Source organism: Petaurus breviceps, unplaced genomic scaffold (genome assembly GCF_028583685.1).
Source record: "Petaurus breviceps papuanus isolate PSGF00001 unplaced genomic scaffold, PetGlider_PUasm1.0 126, whole genome shotgun sequence".
NCBI lineage: Eukaryota > Metazoa > Chordata > Mammalia > Diprotodontia > Petauridae > Petaurus > Petaurus breviceps.
In genome coordinates, this window is record NW_027185655.1 from 5,442,148 (window position 1) to 5,463,094 (window position 20,947).

Here is a 20,947-nt window from a genome sequence, read left to right on the forward strand (position 1 = left end):
GAGCCGATGCTCTTACTCACTGTAGTACCTGGCCTCCCCCATATATAAAATTCTTGAGGAGAGTAGAATCATGTTTGAAGTAGTTGGTGAAAAATATTCTTCCAAATCTGAGCTGTACTCTCCCATCTGTCCACACACACAAGGTCTGTGGGGAGAGTAGGCTTGGACTCCAAAGTTAGTGAGGCATTCATTTAGAACCAAGAAGTACCTCATGACCCCAGAACCACAAGAGTACTTTTCTCCCTTTGAGGAGTCCCTTCAGTTTTGTTTCTGGTTGTGACATTACTAGTCACTCCCTTGTTCAGGTGGATTGTCTCCTCACCAGACTCAGATCCTGCTTCTGCTGACTCTTGTGGTCTCTGCTCCTAACTCAATTGCTGAGGGGAATTCTGATGACTCTTCTGAATTTTTGAAAGGTAATGATCCAGTCAATACTATCTGCAGATACTCATTCACTTAATATCAGGAAAGAATAAGCACAGAACAAAAAGGCATCAGAGACTGCTTGGGGTGGGACCTGACCAAGAACAATCCTATGGTAGTTTATGTTTGATATCATAATGAAATGAGATGCTCATATATCATTCATCAGTTAACAAGATGATATTTAGTCATAGAAGGATGTTAAACAAAGGTAAGAACATCCCAAATTGGTTCAGTTGACCTAAGACCCCAGCTTCTATTATCCATTGTATTCTTCCAGCCAAACTTCAGACATTTTCTCGAGCAAGATGTGTTTATTTTATGCACAGATGATGAGGTATCAAGAGACTGTCTTTGGTCTCCTAAGCCAATCAAGTCTCAAAAATGGTTGCAATGATTTTTAAGGAAAAATTAACCTAACTTGTGGGATGATGGGCACATTATAATAATCCTTCCACCAAAGGGATGGCAGCTAAGAGTGGGTTGGGGGAGACAAGTCATCTACTTCCTCTTGTCCCCGCCTGATACTTCATAGGAGGCTTCTACATTTGAAAGCCTCCAGAGAAGAAAATGAGATTTTCTCCTTAAAATTTGTATGTCTCCTCAGTCCTTCCAGTTCCAAAGCTGTAATGTGAACACTATCTTAACCCCTTTCCTCATGCACACTGTGCGACTTTTTTCCCCTTAAAAAGTATTGAGACCATCTTTGGGGCTGAATTATCTTAGGGGATAAAGAACTCAAGGAGTTCTCATTATCTTGCTTTAAGTCACATCTAAAATCCTTTCTCCCACAGGAAGGCTTTTCCCTTCCTATTCATCCTGAATATAGCTTGTTTAGACATATTTTTTGCTTGTTGTTTCTCTATTAGACTACAAAAAGCTCCTTGAGAGGAGGGACTATCATTTGCCTTTTTTATCCCTAGCGCTTAACAAAATGTCTGACACATAGTAAGCACTTAATAAATGTTTGTTGACTGACTCGGGTTTCCTGAGAACAGTCAGAAGAATGTCGGTCTGATTCTGAGGTTTGACTGGAAGATCACAGTGGGCAATGTGGAGGTGGAGGAACTTTGGTAAGCTGAATCAACTGGTAACTCCTCCATGAGCATCTTTGCTGAATACATTTCACCTGCTATATATGACTCAATAAATCTCCTTTTGTTAACTGTTGAGTAATCTGTGTCTCATTTTGTTCTAATATCAAACTTAAACTAGTAAAAGCCTAACCTGAGTCAAGTCTATCTCATAATGAAAGGGAATTAATGAGGGGATGACCATCAGCTTGGGAATGACTGAACAAGTTGTGGTATATAAATGTAATGAAATATTATTGGGCTGTAAGAAATGACAAGCATTAGGATTTCAGAAAATCCTGGAAAGTCTTGTATGAGCTGATGTAAAGTGAAATGAGTAGAACCAGGAGAACATTGTACACATTAACAACCACATTGCCCAATGATCAGCTATAAATGACTTAGCAGTGACCAAAACAATTCCAAAGGTCTCATGAGGAAAACTGCTATTCACATACAGAGAAAGAACTGATAGAGTCTGAATGAAGATTGAAGCATATTATTTTCACTTTATTTTTTTTCTTTTGGTTTATTTCTTCCTTTACAATATGACTAATATAGAAGCATGTTTTACATGGTTGCACATATAAGCTGTGTTAAATTGTTTACTGTCTTAGGGAGGGGGGAAGTGAGGGAGGAAGGGAGAACTTGAAGTTCACAATTTTCAAATGAATGTTAAAATTTGTCTCTACCTGTAATTAGAAAAAATAAAATACTCTTAAAAGCAAAAGTCAATTAGAAAGCTTTTAATTGTCACAGAGCCTGAGAGTCAAAACAGAGGAAAAAAAATGGATTCCAAAGGCAGTCATTAGAATACTGTACATGTTCCTTATAACCCATGAATAAGGGTCAATTTGGGCATGCTTTAACAATATAATTGGCCAGTTGCTTTATTATATTATTCCCAAGTTAATAATTTGCTGTTCTCAGTAAAATTCTGGAATGCATTTTGAACTCACCATCCATGTCCCTAATACAGAACAGTTTTCTTGTGTGCTCAGAAGTTTAAACATTGTGTTTCACTTTCTTTCTCATATAGGAATGAGTATCAAAATGGTCAACATGGCGTAGATCTTACATAGACAGTCATGCATGCATCAGTGGAAACTACCATTGCTCCCAAATGCAGCAAAGAACATTTTGCAAAGTTTATCAGAGGTCACTATTCATGTAGCAATGAACAAGGGCTTGTCTCTGTGTTTCCAAAGGCCTTCCCTGATGTAAAGATAATAAAGGAAAAGAAAGAATTTCCCATAACATGTAAAGTTCTCTCTATGAGAATTTAGGACTGGTGGTCACCTAGAAATCATCCCTATATGCTTAGGCGAGAAATTAAGCTGTCCTGGGTATAAGCTCTTCCATGATGCCTTTGACACATAGAGTCATCCAAATGGGGTCCAGAGAAAGTCTCTAAGCATTCCTTTAATTTTTCTAATTTAATATTTTGTTCCACCCCCCCCAATTACATGTAAAAACAACTTTTAACATTCATTTTTAAAAATTTTGTGCTCTCATTTCTCTCCTTCCCTCCCTCCCTCCTTCCTCTCCTCTCTCATTGAGGGGGCAGGCAATTTGATATAGGGTATACATGTGCAGTCGTGCAAAACACATTTCAATGTTAGTCATGTTGTGAAAAAAACACAGATAAAAAAATACAAGAAAAATAAAGTAAAAAAGTAGCATGCTTTGATCTGCATTCAAACTCCATCAGTTCTTTCTCTGGAGATAAATAGTATTTTTCATCACAAATCCTTCAGAATTGTCTTGGACCATTGCATTATACATTCCTTTTAATATAAAGCACACTCAAATTCTCTCAAGGTTCTTCTACTATAGGTAATAGGACCTGTGGTACTATACCTATAGGTCTCCAAAGGATCCCTCCTATGGCAAGGGAAATTTTACTGGAATTCCCAACTCCGTCAACAATAGTATTAGTTTACTTAGTTTGAAAAGAAAGAAAACAAGGTCAAGAAAACCCAGAATACATGTGTGGCTAGTTATTCTGGGTCTGATGGTCAACAGTCAGTCCAAGGGTATTCATTAAGTGCTTTCTGTATTCCAGGCACTACGATATGCCCTGGGAATACAAAGAATGGCAAAAAATAGTCTCTGCTCTTGAGGAGCTCAAGTCTAGTTGGGGGAAACTACATGTAAACCTCTCTGTACAAATAAGGTAAGTAGAGGCTAAATTTAAGATTATCCGCAGGCAAGCTTACTCTGTGGGCCTTGGTCTATTAAGATCTCATAATAAGCCAAGCCATCTAGCTCTACTTAAAAGTGAAAAAAAGGGGGAGGGTTAAGGATAAAGGAACATTTATGAGCTATCATTATAAGCTCTTAGTGACATTTTAGATCCTGGGTGAGATTGAACAAATTAGTATAAGAGCTTTCAATATACAAATATTGAAAGAAACAAAAGTTACCACAAAGAAACTAGTCTAATTTGTAAACAACCACACTGGGGAAAGTGACTAGACAAATATAGTCTAAAATAAAAGAGAGAAAAAAGGGTAATTTTTCTCAAGTGGATCCCCTAGACTAGGGAATCCAATAATGAGAATTCTTCATGGGAGTTCCCATAGATACAAAGGGTCAATAATTTCTCCAAGTTGAGCACCCATAAATAGTGCCTACTCTGAGATCCCTTTCCTAATCTTTCCCCCCCAACATGCACACACATACACAACACAACACAACAAAAGGTTTAGTTTTTAGAGGTTGTATCACTATTCCAACTACCAGTGATGTAACTTATCACCTCACCTCCATTTTGTCTTTGAGTACCTATATCTATTTCTTTTCTGTTTATTCTTTCCTAATGTTAGGTGAATGAACATGCCAAGACGGATTTCAGCAAGTTATGACCTGGTGGGCTTCAAAAGGTCAGGAGAGTTGAGTCAAAGGTCGCACTTGGGACCTCACATTCTCTCCATGTATACCTCACTACCTTTGTATTTCTGATTTGAGTGCATTCGGTTCAGGGACCTTGTGTGTCAGAAAAACAGAGAGTGGGTCTATAGTCCCTAGAGCTGTGTAGGAGTACACCTCCCCCAACTACTTTTCTTACCATAACTTCTCAGTAAATACACTTCTGTAAAAAGCTTGATGTCAAGTAGTTATTTGCAGTTGAGGGGGAGCACATTAGATGGGAGTTCCTGAGTGCTAATATTATAAGTGGCCGTCCCTTAGAGTGACCTCTAGAATCTTGAGGGAAAGAGTAATCCAGCACCTTTTGGAGCCCTAATTTAGTGGTGAGAATGGCACTTGGAAGATTGAGTACAGAAGGGAAGGCTACACTTATGTCTGTACACATTGAACTCCCATGGTAGAATGGAGGCAGGAACGGTTTCATTTTTGTCTTTGCGTTCCCAGCACCTAGCACACAGTAGGCACTTACAAAGTCCTTGTTGATTGATTGGGGCAGGACAAGACTAATACCTCTTTACAATGTCGTCGTTGTTACTGTTGTTTTGTGTCCTTCTCTTCATGACCCCCTTTGGGGTTTCCTTGGCAAAGATACTGCAGTTGTTTGCCATTTCTTCTCCAGTTCATTTGAGAAATAAAGAAATTGAGGCAAAAAGGGTATAGTGACTTGCCCAGGGTCATACAGCTAGTACATGTCAGAGATCAGAGTTGAAGTCAGAAAGATGAGCCTTCCTGACTCCAGGCTCAGCACTTTATCCACTGACAGCCCTTTAAATACTTGAAGTCAGCTATCACATCCCATAACTTCTTTTTTTCCAGCTAAACTGCCACTTTACTTTGATTGATACTGATGGAGTCTAAGAGTCCTTTCCCCCTCCTGGTTGCTCTACTGTATATATTTTCTAGCTTAGTAGTTCTCAGAATGAGATGTGGGAACTCCTAATGGTCCCCAAGATCTTTTAAGGAGATTTGCAAGGTTAATATTATTTTCATAATAACACTAAGGTGTTTTAGTTCCTAATACATAAATATCAATCACTATAACTTATATAAATAAAAAGTCTTGGAGAAAGGGATTCAAATTTTTTTAAAAAAGCAATTGGGGTTAAGTAACTTGCTCAAGTTTACATGGCCAGGTGTTTCTGGCTGGGTGCTAAGTGTCTGAGCCTAGATTCGATCCCAGGTCATCCTGACTCTGGGGCCAGCGCTCTTACTTGCTGTGCTACCTGGCCGCCCCTGGGGCTCAAAGATTTTTAAGAATACAGAGAGACCTGGGCAGCTAGTTGGTGCAGTGAATAAAGCACTGGCCCTGGAGTCAGGAGGACCTGAATTCAAATCCAGCTTCAGATACTTGACACTTACTAGCTGTGTGACCTTGGGCAAGTCACTTAATCCCAATTGCCCTGCTTTCTTCCTCCCTCCAAAAAAAAATAATATAGAGAGACCCTAAGACCAAAATGTTTGAGAACTGCTGCTCTGGCTTATCACTGTCTTTCCGAAAAGCTAGAATTAGGGAGCACCTTGGATGTAGAAATTTACCCTATTTCTAGCTGGATGGACATAGTTGGTTTCACATTGATTTCTTTCCCATTAGCCTCTCCTTGACATAAGGGACCTCTTCTTTGCATCCCCAGTGATTAGCACAGTGCCTGGTACATAGTAGGAGATTAATAAATGCATGTTGACTGAATGACACTGAGAAATATAAAATGAGAAGAATTAATATTTTATTGACAGAAACTGAAAAAAATGTATTTTGATATATTCTATAGGTTTCACTCTCAGAGCTAGAAGGCTGCAGCTATAGTGTGATTCTTTTAAAACCATATTCTTAATATTGATTATTGCATTTTTGCTGCATAAAATTCATAAATAGTGGGATTTGAAAGTATTTGTTTTCTAGTTATTGTTGGGATGATTGATCTAGTTAGTGGGGGGGGAGGCATAGTGCAGTACTGGGAAAACTGAAGCAAACTGAGGACAGGAGACTTAGAATCTATTTCTAACTCTTACACTATGATGCCACTCGGAACAGCCATGATGGCATTTTACAGAGAATTTTCCCCACCACAAGCCTGTCAGGAAAGTATTTCATAGAAGAGGAAAGAGAGGTTAAATTTGTTGTCTGCTGTTTGTCTTTTGTTTTCCAAGAGGACCAATGACATCATGGGGTGATGTCTTCACTTGCTTGTAAATTGGTTTTAAGTGAGGCAGAATTGCACAAAGTCCTTAGCCTCACTCTGTCTTCCAGAATCGTCAAAGTACAGTGGCAAGACAAAAGTCAGCTTAGCTGGTGATGGCCCAGGATGCAGTGGATGACCTTGGCATCTTCAATGTCTAAACAAACTCCAACACTCCACAGTGCCTACTTCCACTACCTTAATGGTCATTGGAACAAATTGTTCTCATCTGCCCATTCCACTAGGAGAAGTCTTCTCATGCTTGGGGTAGATGCCCCCTAACTCACCAATGGGTTTGAGGTTGCCCTCAACAAGGTTTAGCCCTTCTGATGAGACAGATTTCTAGGGTGTGGCCACTGCACATCCTACAGTTTCTTGGAGCCCCAGGTGAGAGTGGAGTGACTGGCTGGGCACCAAAGGCAGATATGCAGCCCTGGAAAGGGCTCCAGAGCCTTCCCATCAGAGGTACTTGTCCTCCCTTACCATCCCATACACCCCAAGATATTAAGTAACTTAGCCAGGGCCACACAGCTAGTAAATATCATTGTTGGGATTCAAAGCCAGGTGTCCTGACACTTACACTATCTACTTCACCATGTTCTTACATGTATCTACTTAACTGAAGCCCACTGAACTTTCTGGGTCCCTATTTTCTTATCTGCCCACTTAAGGGGTTAGAATAAATGACATCTAATTAAGGTCCCTTCCAAATCTAAAATCCTGAGTTTAATAAGGAAACATCTAGAGGTCACTATTATACTACAAAATGAATGAGTAACTTGGAGTGATAGCTTTTCCTTTCAGAGTCTAAAGCAAATATGTCCACTAAACCTTCTCATATCCTGAGCAGACTAAAGGAGCTGGCACAGCTAATCTATGGGTGCTGGCATGCAGATATGACTCAGACCTCATCTGTCATCTCCATACTTTCACAGGGTTCTGATCTCACCCCAGCCTGAAAGACAGGCTTATGCAAGATCTGGGAATGTGATCTGTACCCTTTGATTCAGTCAGACGGTGCTGATCTCAATTTTGAGAGGGAGGGTGGCTGGACCTGGATTCCAAAGCCAATATGACCCTTACTGGTTGGGTGATATGGGGCAAATCCCCGAACCTTTTGGTCACCTTTATCTTGTCTGTAAAATGGGAGTAAGAGTAACAGGAGTGGGTGTTGTGAGGGTCAGATGTGATAATATTCAGAAAGTTCTTTTTAAAACTTAAAGTCCTATTTAAACATCAGCACTTTTCATTTCTTATGGAAAAAGCAGCCTGTTGACTTATCTGATTGTAGGATTTAGAATTGTCAGGCACATTAGAGGCCATTTAGTACAACCTTCTAGTTTTATAGAGAAGGAAACTGAGGCTGAGAGGATTAAATTATTTACTAGCCTCATGGCATCAGAGATTTAGAATTTGAAGAAACTTTGTAGGCCATTTTTTCAAAATCCCTGATTTTGAAGACAAAGAGGTTGAGGCTGATAATGGGTGACTTTCCCAACATCATATACACAGGAAGTGGCAGAACCAACATTGGAATTCAGGACCAGTGATTTTTAATTTTTTTCTACCACTGCATTCTTTTAGGCTAATTGGCCCACTTCCTAATGAGGAAATGCTGCCCCCACGCCCTTATGATTAATTTCTTTGCTTCTATTCCTTACTTGTGATAAGTGAACACCATATAATTTCGAGGTAGTTTGAATTCTAATCAAAACTACTTTATATTTGTAGTGAAATAGGTTGGATTTGCAAGGCATGACCTGTTGTTGCTGTGCTTGAGTCATTTTAATCATGTCCAATTCTTCATAATCCCATTTGGGGTTTCCTTGGCAAAGATACTGGAGTGGTTTGCTGTTTCTTTCTCCAGCTCATTTTATAGATCAGGAAACTGAGGCAAACAGGGTTAAGTGACTTGCCCAGGGTCATACAGCTAGTAAGTGTCTGAGGTCAGATTTGAACTCAGGAAGAAGAGTCTTCCCAATTCCAGGCCTGGCTCTCTGTGCTCTATGGCACCATCTAGGTGCATGACGTGTAGGTTCTACTTATTTGTTCCTGTGGCACTATGCGTGAAATCTGAATAACGGCTTCTCTGCTTGGAGTTACTAGTACACTAGCCAGATGTTTAAGGATCATCTCTAGGCTTGGAAAATTGAGATGAGCTAAACTGAATAATTTCATTCTTAGTGTATATACAAATATTTCTTCAGGATTTTATAAGATCATAAATTTATATTTGGAAGAGAACCCAAATGTCATCCATCTTTCAGACTCCATTTTACAGATGAGGAAACTGAGGCCCAGAGAGCTTAAACAGCTTTGTAAAGTCACTTGTTCAGTCTTTTTGTCCAGTCATTTCTGACTCTCCATGGCCCCATTTGGGGTTTTCTTGGCAAAGATAATGAAGTGGTTTGCCATCTCCTTCTGCTCATCTTACAGATGGGGAAATTGAGGCAAACAGGATTAAATTACTTGCTCAGAGTCACACAGATAAGAAGGGTCTGAGATTCAAATTTGAACTCAGGTCTTTCTCAGCTCCAGGCCTACCACTCTATCCACTGTGCCACCTAGCTGCCCTTGAAAGGTTCATACAGGTGACTAATGATTGAGCTTGAATTTGAACCTACAGCCTTGCCCCAAATTTCACTATTTCTGTTGAAGGCACCTCTATCTTTCTGCTCACTCAACCTTGAAGCTTCCCCATTGTCCTTGATTCTTCCCTCTCCTTCATCTTCCCCTTCCAAAACCAATTAGATTTCTCTAGAATAGAGTTTCTTAGCTCCTTTTGTGTCATGGATCCCACTGATAGTCTGGAGAAGCCTATGGAGCCTAATACAGGGGTCATAACTAAAAGAAATGCTATATTTCAGTGAGAAGTTAGTAAAAATAAAGATGTAATTTTTCCCCAAGTTCACAACCCTTCCCCCTAAAATCTATCTCTAGGCTTGCTTCAGAACATTAATAATATCTATTCCCTTCTCTCGGACCCTCATCACCTCTCATTTTCTAATAGTCTCCCAATTCATCTCCCTGTGTCTAGTCTCCTCCCTATATAACCCAGCCCTCATATAGCTACCAAATTAATACTACTGATACACAGGTCACATTAAGTTTCTCCCCAATTCCAAAATAATTTTTGAAGGCCCCCTACTGCCTCTCTGATAAAAGGCAAATTCCAGAGCCTGGCATTTAAAACCCTGAACAATTTGATCCTAATCTATCCTTTCAGACTCATTTCCCATAACTACCCTTTATACAGTGTACATTCCAGTCAAAATGACTCTGCTTGCCTGAACTTGACATTCTATCTTTTATCTCTGTGTCTTTACATAGGCTGTTTTCTTGTGCCTAGAAAATATGATTTCCCTACTTTCTCTTACCTCTTAAAATGGTTGCCTTCCTTCAAAGCTCAGTTCATGCACTGCCTCTTCCGTAAGACCTTTCTGGATTTTCCCCATTACTTGTATTCTCTCCCTATCCAAATGTTCTTCTATTTACTGACTTTGTGGTATATATAGATCCTTTGAGGCAAAGAGTGGCCAGTTTTGTTTCCATCTCTATTCTCAATGCCAATCCCCAGTGCCTAGCACATAGTCAGTATTTTATAATGATGAATTGTGCTGAATTTTGCTTTACTGAATCAAATACCTTTAAAAAGAGTCAGCAAACCATAAGTATAGTGAGATTTTATAGTAATTGTACTGGTCAGTAAATTGTATTATTGCAAAGATGTGTTCTGCTGTAGAATGTAATTTGGGAAAATCTGCTGTTTCCTTCTCATATCTTCATCTATAGATTGGGGGGGAGGTAAGAAAAAAGGAAAAAAAGTACATGATAACTTTGTTGTATACTTAAAAGAAATAGCAAGGTGTATATATTACATTGGCAGTTTCATCTGCAATCATCTTTTTTATTATACAATGTTATGGCAATGCTTATTTTATGCTATAAATTTAAAACAAAATACATTTTAAAAATGACTTAATCAGGGAAATCCTTGTTATCCATATAAATTGCTTTCAAAAAGATTTTGTAGCAGTGGGAAGGAAGGCTTGTAGGACAGTTGTTACTGTCGTATTTTGGGGTAGTAATGATAATGAGGGCGGTAGCTCCTTTTCATGTAGGGGACATGGGCAATGTGGTGGATAGAGCACCAGGTCCGGAGTCAGGAAAACTCATCTTCCTTAGTTAAAATCTTACCTCAGATATTTACTAGCTGTGTGACCCTGGGCAAATCACTTAACTTAATTTGCATCAATTTCCTCATTTGTAAAATGAACTGGAGAAGGAAATGGCAAACCACTTCAGGATCTTTCCTAAGGAAACCCCAATTGGGGTCATGAAGTCAGACATGACTGAAATGCAACAAACCTCTTCTATAGCCTGTCAAGGTTTGCAAAGTGCTTTTCAAATAAAATTTCATTTGATCTTCACAATGAATTTGGAAGATTAGTACTATCATTACTCTTATTTTACAGATGAGGAAACTGAGACACATAGAGATTAGAACTTTCCTAGGGTCACACAATTAGCAAGTATCTGGGGCTGCATTTGAATTCAGGTCTTCCTGATTTGGAGTTAAATCCAATGCTCTCTCCACTGAACAACCTCATTTCTGTTATAAAAATTTTAACACTTTCCATATTTTAAGAATCAATTCCCCATCATCCTCAAAATCTTCACCTCCGGAATGAGCCTTTCTCCATGCATATTTTTCCACTCTTGCTTTTCTTACAATTTTAGTTCCCTATAGTTCTATATCTACTCATCCAGCACATTGAGTCCTGTGACATCAGTATCCCAATGTAGTGGAATTATTGGTGCATAAGTAAGTTTGTTATATAGGGCTTGGTGGGGTAATATGACCAGAAAGATGGCAGATTAATCACTTTCTCCAAACCTCTTCACAGCCCTTCTACCCCTGAAAAAAATTATTCATCAGAAAGAGAAAAGTAATAATGGAATTCACATTAGAAGAACAGAAACTCCCTAAGGTAGAATCAATTAGTAATTAACACTGGATAATCCTTAATATTTAGAGAGCTCACACTCAACCCCCTACTTCCTAGCTTCCATTGGTCCAAGTAGGAATACAAACTTACCATCTTGCTTGTACAAGGCCTGACTCAAAGGTATAAACTCACCCTTAGCTATTGTGTCTCTTCCCATATACCTCCATATTTCCTCCATTATGCAACAAGAGGAGAATGTTGAGCTTGCCAAGTCATGTGAATAAAAGGAGAAAAACCGAGGAAGGAACTGGAAAGGGAAGAGCTTTTGAAGAAAATGGAGCTGAAACCCAGATGGGATCAGTCCCCAAACTGGGCATTACTTAGAGTAGGGGTCCAGGCCAGAAAACCTCATATCATACATTGGAAGTGATAAAGACAGTCCTCATCCTGCCTAGCTTTTGGGGACTTTGGTTCCAGTAAAGAGGAAGGGTCCAGAGACTGAGTGAAAAAGTCTGAATCAAGGGGCAAAGACCTAGTACACAAAGAGATAAGCCAACAGAGAGGATCCTAAAATCAGAAGGAAATGTGAGCAAAACTGAAAAGAGAAGTCCAATTCAGCTAGTATATACCCTAATACAAAGGAAAGTGAACTTGACAAAAGATAGGATGTGTCAGTTGAAAATCAGAATCCTGTGGATCCTTCCATTGATTATGGAAAAACAAGAAACTTAAAAAAAATGAAGGAAGGAGGGAAGTAAAAAAAGGAAAAATCAGGAATGAATTTAAAAATTAAAACCAAATGTAGAAAATAACTCCATTTAACATGGAATTTTAAAACACAGTTAGCAGTTTGGTAAAAATGGATTCCATGATGGAGAATTTCTCTAAATAAGTGAAACAGTGATTTGGTAATCAAATATAGGGGGGGAAAACTGAAGTAGAGGAAAATTTGGTAGTAGAAAAACAAAAGGCAAAAATGCTAAGATAACATGGAGATAGCTAAACAGATTGTGGTATATGATTGTAATGGAATATTATTTTGCTCTAAGAAATGATCATGGAGGCTCTCTCAGAGATTCCTGGAAGTATGAACTGATACAGAATGAAGTGAGCAGAACCAAGAAATCAAATTATATAATGACAACAACATTGCAAAGAAAAACAACCCAGGAAAAAGACTTAAGACCTTTTATAAAAACAATAACCAGTCAAGTCTCCAAAGGACCTAAGTGCATGGACTCATAAATAAAGAAAGAAACATACAGTTTTTAACATGACCGCTATTTTGCTTGATTATACTTATTTGTCACAAGGGTCTCTCCCTTCTTTCCTCCCACTTTTCCTCCCCCCTTTCTCTCTTATTTAGAAAAATAATAAAAATGATTTTCCCCTAAAGGAATACCCTTATTAATGTGACTACCCAAGAGATCGCTGCCATCTGGTGGCAGCTACCATAATCATAAGCATAAAGTTCTTAGAGCCTCTAATTGTAAGGAGTATGCCTTCCTATTTTCACGTCTTTGCAGGAAAAGCAAATATTTTACCCTCTGCAGTAAATATCTCATTTATATTTTATGATCTTCCAGTAGCATTTTCAAAGAAGCTTTCCTACCAGTTTTTATTTTATATTTTGCTACTTTCCATTTTGAAATGTTCTAGTACATATTTTGGATCAAGGGACTCATAACTCTAACCCAAAAGCAGTCATCTTATAGAACCTTAAAAGTCTATTAACTTTCCCAACTCGAATCAACAAGTATTCATTATGTTTTTAGCATACTTTTAGTACTTTGAGAGATATTATGGATGATGGTAAATATGTATAAGATAAAGTTTCCACTCAAACTGAATACTGACTTTTTGGAAATTCTAGATCTAGGAAACAATTAAAATGTCTCTAAATAATAAAGTGTCACCAAAGAAAGCCTTAAATTATATTTGTGCAGACGATGTATGTGATAGGTAATTCAAAAAATAGAGTAGTGAATGTGGGCAGGCAGATTTAAAGAAGGCTTTAAGATTCAACCAATAAGCATCTACTTCATTCTGTTCTTTGCTGCCACAAGGAGAGCTATTGTGAATATTTCATATATTGCACCCCTTTTCTATATTTAATTTCCTTAGGGTATATGACCAATAGAGGGATTTCTGGGTCAAAGGATATGGGCTATTTTAACCACTTTTCTTGTTTAATCCCCAGTTGAAATCCAGGATGACTGGAACACTTCATAAATCTAAAAACAATGCATCGTGGTATCTGTCATTCCCTTAGCCCCTCCAACATTGATTCAAAGACAAAAAGAATGCAGTCATCTTTTTTCATCTTTGTCAATTTGCATGAAGTTAGGTAAAATGAGAGCAATTTTAATTTCTTTTTCTTAGTAATTATTTGATAATTTCTTCATTTTAAAATTTACAGAAAATTTGTTTTAATTATTGAGTATAGTTTCATGTACTAGGTGGCTCAGTAAGACAACCCTTGGAGTCAAGTCAAGAAGACTTGAGCTCAAATTCTACCTCTAACACTTAGTAGCTGTTTGACCTCACGCAAGTCACTTACATTCTTCCAACCTCTTTCCTTCTCTTTAAAATGGGACTAACACAGTTTAGTGGGTTGTTTTTTTTTTTATAGATTTGTTGTAAGGATCAAATGAGATTATATAGGTAGAATACTTTTGAAAACCTTAGAGTAATTATATATATGATATATAACATACATAATAGTTAACATATGTGCTATTATTTTTATTATTATTTTTAGCCTGCATATCTTGTGAAATATATTAGTATTCTGTAATCACTTACCTGTTGGAGGATGGTTTTTGGAATCATTCATATGTGTCAATTCCTTATATTTTTTTTCTGTATCAGAGTTTTAGTGATATTTCATACAGTTCTTTTCCTACTCTATCTCTTCTTTTTAAATATCTCTTCATTGATTTTATTCATGCTTTAAAAAATAAAAACTCAGATCACTGGCATAGAAAATTCTCAATTAGGAAACTCCTTCTGCCTTTTGTACACCATCCTGTCATTCAAGACTCAGTTCAAGCAACATGTGCCACATGAAGCCTTTCTAGCTCCACACCCCCCCAGTCCCCAGTGCTTTCCTCCCCAAATTACCTCATATACATTTTGGATGTATTCTTTACCTATTAATTTATATATGAATCTACCCCCCCCCCAATTGACTTTAGGGATTATTTAATTTTTGTCTTTGCATCTCCTATGCTGACTAGATGACTGGCACATAGTGGGTGGTAAATAAATACTTGTGAACTGATTGAACAGGGATAGATCTTTGAAATCTTGAAATTTTAACATTATTTGAGTAGCTGAGTATTTGAAAGATTCACTTGCTTGGTTTCACCCAGCGTACAAACTCATCTCAATTCCTAAGTTCATGAAACAAGCCATAGGAAGAATAATGTATATAATTACCCTCCTTAAAAATTAGGAGTGGGTCATTTACACAGTATCAAGTTTTTCAGTTTCTTGCCATATCCTTCTGGGCAGTGTCCCCCTCATGGCTGCACTCAGCCAGGACCTGAATTTCCAGAAGCTAGTCCAGTGGGACCGAAAGCATGCGTCAGAGCTCAACCTCAGGTGGCTTTTTGCGGCTGACCAGGACTGCTTCAACTGCTTCAGCTTAAATCTTGATACCAAAAATGGACACATCCTTGTGGATTATTCCGAGAACCTCATTACAGAAGATGTGATGAAGATGCTTATTGCGCTGGCTAAGTCTGGAGTGGTGGAAGATGTTCGGGAACAAATGTTCGAGGGCACAAAGATCAATTTCACCGAGGACCGGGCTCTCCTTGAAGTGGCTCTGCAGAATCGCTCCAACACTGTGCCCATGCTAGTGGATGTCGAGGACGTGGTACCAGAGGTGAACAGAGTGCTGGAAAAAATGAAGGCATTCTGCCAGCACGTCTGTGGGGGAGATCGAAAGGCTACACTGGGAAGACGATTACAGATGTGATCAACATTGGCATTAGAGTTTCTTACTTGGGTCTGCTGATGGTGACAGAAGCCCTGAAGCCCTATTCCAAAGGAGGTCCTCGTGTATGGTTTGCCTCCAATAGTGATGATACACATATTCCTAAGTCCCCTGCTGAACTCAACCTGGAAACCTCCCTCTTCATCATTGCCTCCAAGATGTCACCACCCAGAAGACCATTGCCAATGCAGAGATAGCCAAGGAGTGATTCCTTCAGGCAGCAAAAGGATCCTCCAGCTGTGGCAAAGCATTTTGTGGCCTTGTCTACCAATGCACCAAACATTAGAGATTTTGGAATAGACACTCAAAATATGTTTAAATTCTGGGATTGGGCTGGTGGACATTACTCATTGTGGTCAGCTACTAGTCTCTCCATCTCCCTGAATGTTGGTTTTAATAACTTTGAGCAGCTGCTGTCGGGGGCTCACTGGATGGACAATCACTTCTTCACCACTCCACTGGAGAAGAATGCCCCTGTGCTACTTGCCATGGTAGGCATCTGGTACATTAACTGTTTTGAATGCAAGATTCAGGCCCTGCTGCCCTATGACCAGTATACACAGTGCTTTGCTGCTTAGTTCCAGCAGGGTGACATGGAGTCTAATGGGAAATATATCAACAAGTCAGGAGCCCCGGGTGACTACAGTACAGGCCCCATTGTGTGGGGAGAGACAGGGACCAATGGACAAGATACTTTTTTTTTTAATTAAATTTTATGTTCATTTTTGCCTTACATCATTCATTTCCACAACATTTTGAGTTACAAATTTTCTCCACATCTTTCCCCTACTCAACACCCCCAAAACAGCAATCCCACTGTATACCCCCTACCCTAATCTGCTCTCTCCTATATCCTCTCCCATCCCCCCTCCAACTTTCTGGTAGGGCAACATGGATCTTCATACCCTAGTGCCTGTATATCTTATTTCCCAGTTGCATGTAAAATAATAATATTTGTTTTAAACATTTGATTTTACAACTTTGAATTCCAGATTCTTTCCCTTCCTCCCTCTCACCCACCCTTCCTGGGAAGATAAGCAATTCAATGTAGGTTATACACATGTAGTTATGCAAAACATTTCCATAGTGAAAAATATTTTCCATATTGTGAAAGACTGACTATATTTACCTCCATCTTATCCTGCTGCCACTTGTTCTATTCTCTACTTTGACCCTGTCCCTTTTCAAAAGTGTGTGCTTCTAACTACCCTCCCCCCACAATCTTCCCTTCCTTCTATGACGCCCCTCTTATCCCCTCCCCCCCACCTTCTGTATCAGCAATGCCATATTCACAATGCCTATGGAGGTTACACATATGCTGATATAATTATCCATCACAAAATACATCATGCTTGCCATATGGGGGAATAAGCTAGAAAATTTATTAAGATACCAAAAGACTGAGTCCCAAAACCAGAAAGTGAAAGCCATCAGAGTAGTTATGAAATTGGCACAGGTAGATAAAGTAGAAATCACCCACATTCTCAAGCCTTTAAAACAGAACAGGCTACCTCAGGCAAAGGTCCTCCTCTCCCCACTCACAGCAACCACCCAGCGTCCTGGAACTGCGCTCCCAGCAGCTCCGGCCCCTGGCAGTCCTCAGCAGGAGTCCTTAGCAGAAATTATGGCTGACTCAAAAAGGGCTTCGCACTGCCGCTGCCTCTGCTGCTGCTGCTGCCGTCACCGCCACTGCTAGCCACCGCAGGAACTCTAGTTTGGCTTCTGCTTCCTCTTGCTCCGCCCCTTCCTGCTATGTCAGCAAGTCCAACGGGGCATGGAAGATCTTTAAATCCCATAACCTTTACACCTTCCTGTAGGGTAAGATAGCCAATTTAGTGTGTATGTCATTCCCTCCCTAAGCCAAATTCAATGAGAGTAAGGTTGACCCATTCCCTTTTGCCTTCCTGTTCTCCCCATCCATTGTAACAGTTATCCCTTGCCTCTCCTATATGAGATAATTTAACCCATTCTGTCTCTCCCTATCTCTTCCCATGATATTCCTCTCTCACCTCTCAATTTCACCTTTTAAATATTATCTCTTCCTATTCAATTGACACTGTGCCCTCTATCTATGTATACCTGTACACATACACATATATATTTATATGCACAAATACTCTCCTACAGACACACATATGTATGTACACACACACACACACACACACATATATATATATATATACTTTTATATTCCCTTCAACTATCCTCATACTAAGAAAAGTTTCATAAGTTACAATGATTGTTTTTCCATGTAGGCATGTAAGTAGTTCAACTTTGATAAGGTCCTTATGGTTTCTTTTCCCTGTTTACCTTCTTATACTTTTCTTGCTTCTTGTATTTTAATGTCAAATTTTCTATTCAACTCTGTTTTTTTTCACCAACAATGCTTGAAAGTCCTCTATTTCATCGAATGACCATATTTTACCCAGAAACATTATACTCAGTTTTGCTGGGTAGGTGATTCTTAGTCTTAATCCTAGTGCCTTTGACCTCCATAATATCATATCCCAAGCCCTTAGATCCCTCAATTTAGAAGCTATAGATCTTGTGTTATCCTGATTGTGTTTCCACAATATTAAAATTGTTTCTTCTTTGCTGCTTATAATATTTTCTCCTTGATCTGGGAACTCTGGAACCTGGCTATAATATTCCTAGGAGTTTTCTTTTGGGGATCTTTTCAAAAGGTGATCAGTGAATTCTCTCAATTTCTATTTTGCCCTCTGGTTCTAAAACATCAGGGCAATTTTCCTTGACAATTTCTTGAAGGATGATTTCTCGGTTCTTTTGTTGATCATGGCTTTCAGGTAGTCCAATAATTTTAAAATTATCTCTCCTGGATCTATTGTCCAGGTCAGTGGTTTTTCCAATGAGATATTTCACGTTGCCTTCTATTTTTTTCATTTGTTTGGATCTGTTTAATAGTATCCTGATTTCTCATGAAGTCATTAGCTTCCATTTGCTCCAATCTAATTCTGAAGGAATTATTCTCTTCAGTGAGATTTTGAGATTCTTTTTCCATCTGGCAAATTTGGCTTTTTAAGGCATTCTTCTCTTCATTGGCTTTTGGGATCTCATTTGCCATTTGATTTAGTCTGTTTTTTAAGGTGTTATTTTCTTCAGTCAGACTGTTGACTCTCTTTTCATGATTTTCTTGCATCATTCTCATTTCTCTTCCAAATTTTTCCTCCAATTCTCTTACTTGATTTTCAAAATCCTTCTTGAGCTCCTCCATGGCATGTAATCAATTCATAATTTTCTTGGAAGCTTTTGGTGAAGGAGTTCTGACTTCATTGTCTTCCTCCCATTCATGCTTTGGTCCTTTTTCTTCCCAAAAAAAGGAATCTACAGTTGAATTGCTGTGCTTGCTTTGTTTCCTTTGCTTGCTCATATTGCCACTCAATTACTTGACTTTTGAGCTCTTTGACACAGTAGAACTCTGCTTCCAGAGGGGTAAGCTTTGTATGAAATCACTGGGGTTTTCACAGGTGCCAGAGCTATTAGGAGGGTACCATCTCTGCAGCCCTCACAAACTCTGGCTTATTGGTCACACACCTCAGGACTACCACCCAAGACCGTGATCCAGATCCAGGCAGATTAAAGGAAGAGAGATTTTTCTCTGAATTTTTGCTTGCCCCCCCTATGATCTGCAGGCCAGGAGCTATGAAGCTACCACATGGAGGTGGCAGCAGGGCCACTGAACCTCCGCCACTTCTAGCTCTGGGGGCAGGGGCCAGATATGCTCATCCATCCCCCCCCCCCCAGTTCCAACAGAGTTCTACACTGAACTCTCATTTTTCTTTGGCATTGATGACTTGATAATTCTGGAAACCACCACTGCTGCTGGTCATGGACTCTTCCAAAGTCTGCTGCAGTCACTGGTTGGGGCCGCTGTGGGGCTAAAACTGGGGGCTCATGCAGGGCTAGGCTTGGCTCCCAGCCCTCTATTATGAACTCTTTCTGTCTGCCTGCTGGGCTGCTTCAGTGGGAGATTTGTTTCTCTCTGTCACTTTGTGCATTCTGTAGCTCTAAAATTTATTTAGAGTCCATACTTTATAGGTATTTGAGGTGGTTATGGGGGGAGCTAACAGAGTTTTCCTGTTTGTATGCCACCATGTTGGCTCCACCCATCAGGTTTGACAACATACTTTCTCACAGCTTATTCACCAGGGTACCTGGATGGTCCCTTGCAGCTTTCTCATCCCTGTTCAGACACAGAGTCCAATCCAGAATGGCCTTCTAGCCAACTTCCTAGCTCAGATTGATGTCCTGATGAAAGGAAAGACAGCAGAGGAGGCATGCAAGGAGCTGGAGTCTGTGAGCAAGAGTGGTGATGCCCTGAAGAAGCTGTTGCCTCATAAGGTCTTTGAGGGAAATCGACCTACTAATTCCATTGTCTTCCTAAAGCTCACTACTTTCATTCTTGGAGCTTTGATTGCCATGTATGAGCACAAGATCTTTGTTCAGGTTGTTGTCTGGGATGTCAACAGTTATGATTAATGGGGAGTGGAAATGAGAAAGCAATTGGCCAAGAAAATTGAGTCTGAGTTGGACTCTGATAAACCTGTGACTTCTTATGATGCCTCCACCAATGGACTGATCAGCTTTATAAAGCAGCACCGGGCCTCATTTATGAAGCAGATGTCTGTTCCCACTGTGACCCAGTCTATTGTATTGTGATCTAATTTGTGTTGTAGTAACCACTTGGTTCTTTCCTGCCTTGTCACAAAGAGATCCACTTGTCATCCCTTAAGGCAGGCTCCTTCCTCCTTGTCTGGAAAACAAGTCCCACCACATGAGGCCAGTTCACTCTGATGAGTTTTTAATTATTTTGGTCCTCAATGTCACATGCAAATTCACACTATCCTTCCTTTGCACTGATACAAGTGTTCAGGCTTTCCACAATTTTCAGTACTGATGTGAAAAAAAATAAATATAGCTAGCAAAAAAAATAAAATAAAAATAAAATTTAGGAGTGGAGGATGAAGATTCAGCCTCCATTTGCAGGTAAGAGGAGTATTCTGGACCCATATGGGATTTTTAGGTTAGCTTATCTCTTGACCCAAGAAAAAATATCCCACATATTTTTGGTGGGGAATTTTTTTTGAGGGATGGGATTTGGGGAAGCCCAAAGGAAGAAAAAAAGAAAAGAGACTGAGAGAAGGGAATTTTTCTCTCTTCTCTAGCAGTGAAGAGAAGCAATGGAAGAGACAAAAAACTGGCAGAAAAAAACTTTTGTAATATCAGCAACATCAAGGATAGTGGCTGAGATCTATTTCCCCTTCCCAGTCTCATGGCGTGAAGAATCAAAAGCTAAGGGCAAGGGAGATGCAAGGGAAATGGCAAGGTATGCAACCACACTCCTTGTGGCCACTTGCATACATGGCTGGAGTG

At 39.4% G+C, this 20,947-nt stretch overlaps 1 pseudogene; it reads left to right on the forward strand.

Moving 5' to 3' along the window:
- The first annotated feature begins 15,064 nt into the window (after nucleotides 1-15,064).
- On the forward strand, nucleotides 15,065-20,441 carry LOC138169461 (glucose-6-phosphate isomerase-like; annotated as a pseudogene).
- The last annotated feature ends 506 nt before the right edge of the window (nucleotides 20,442-20,947 follow it).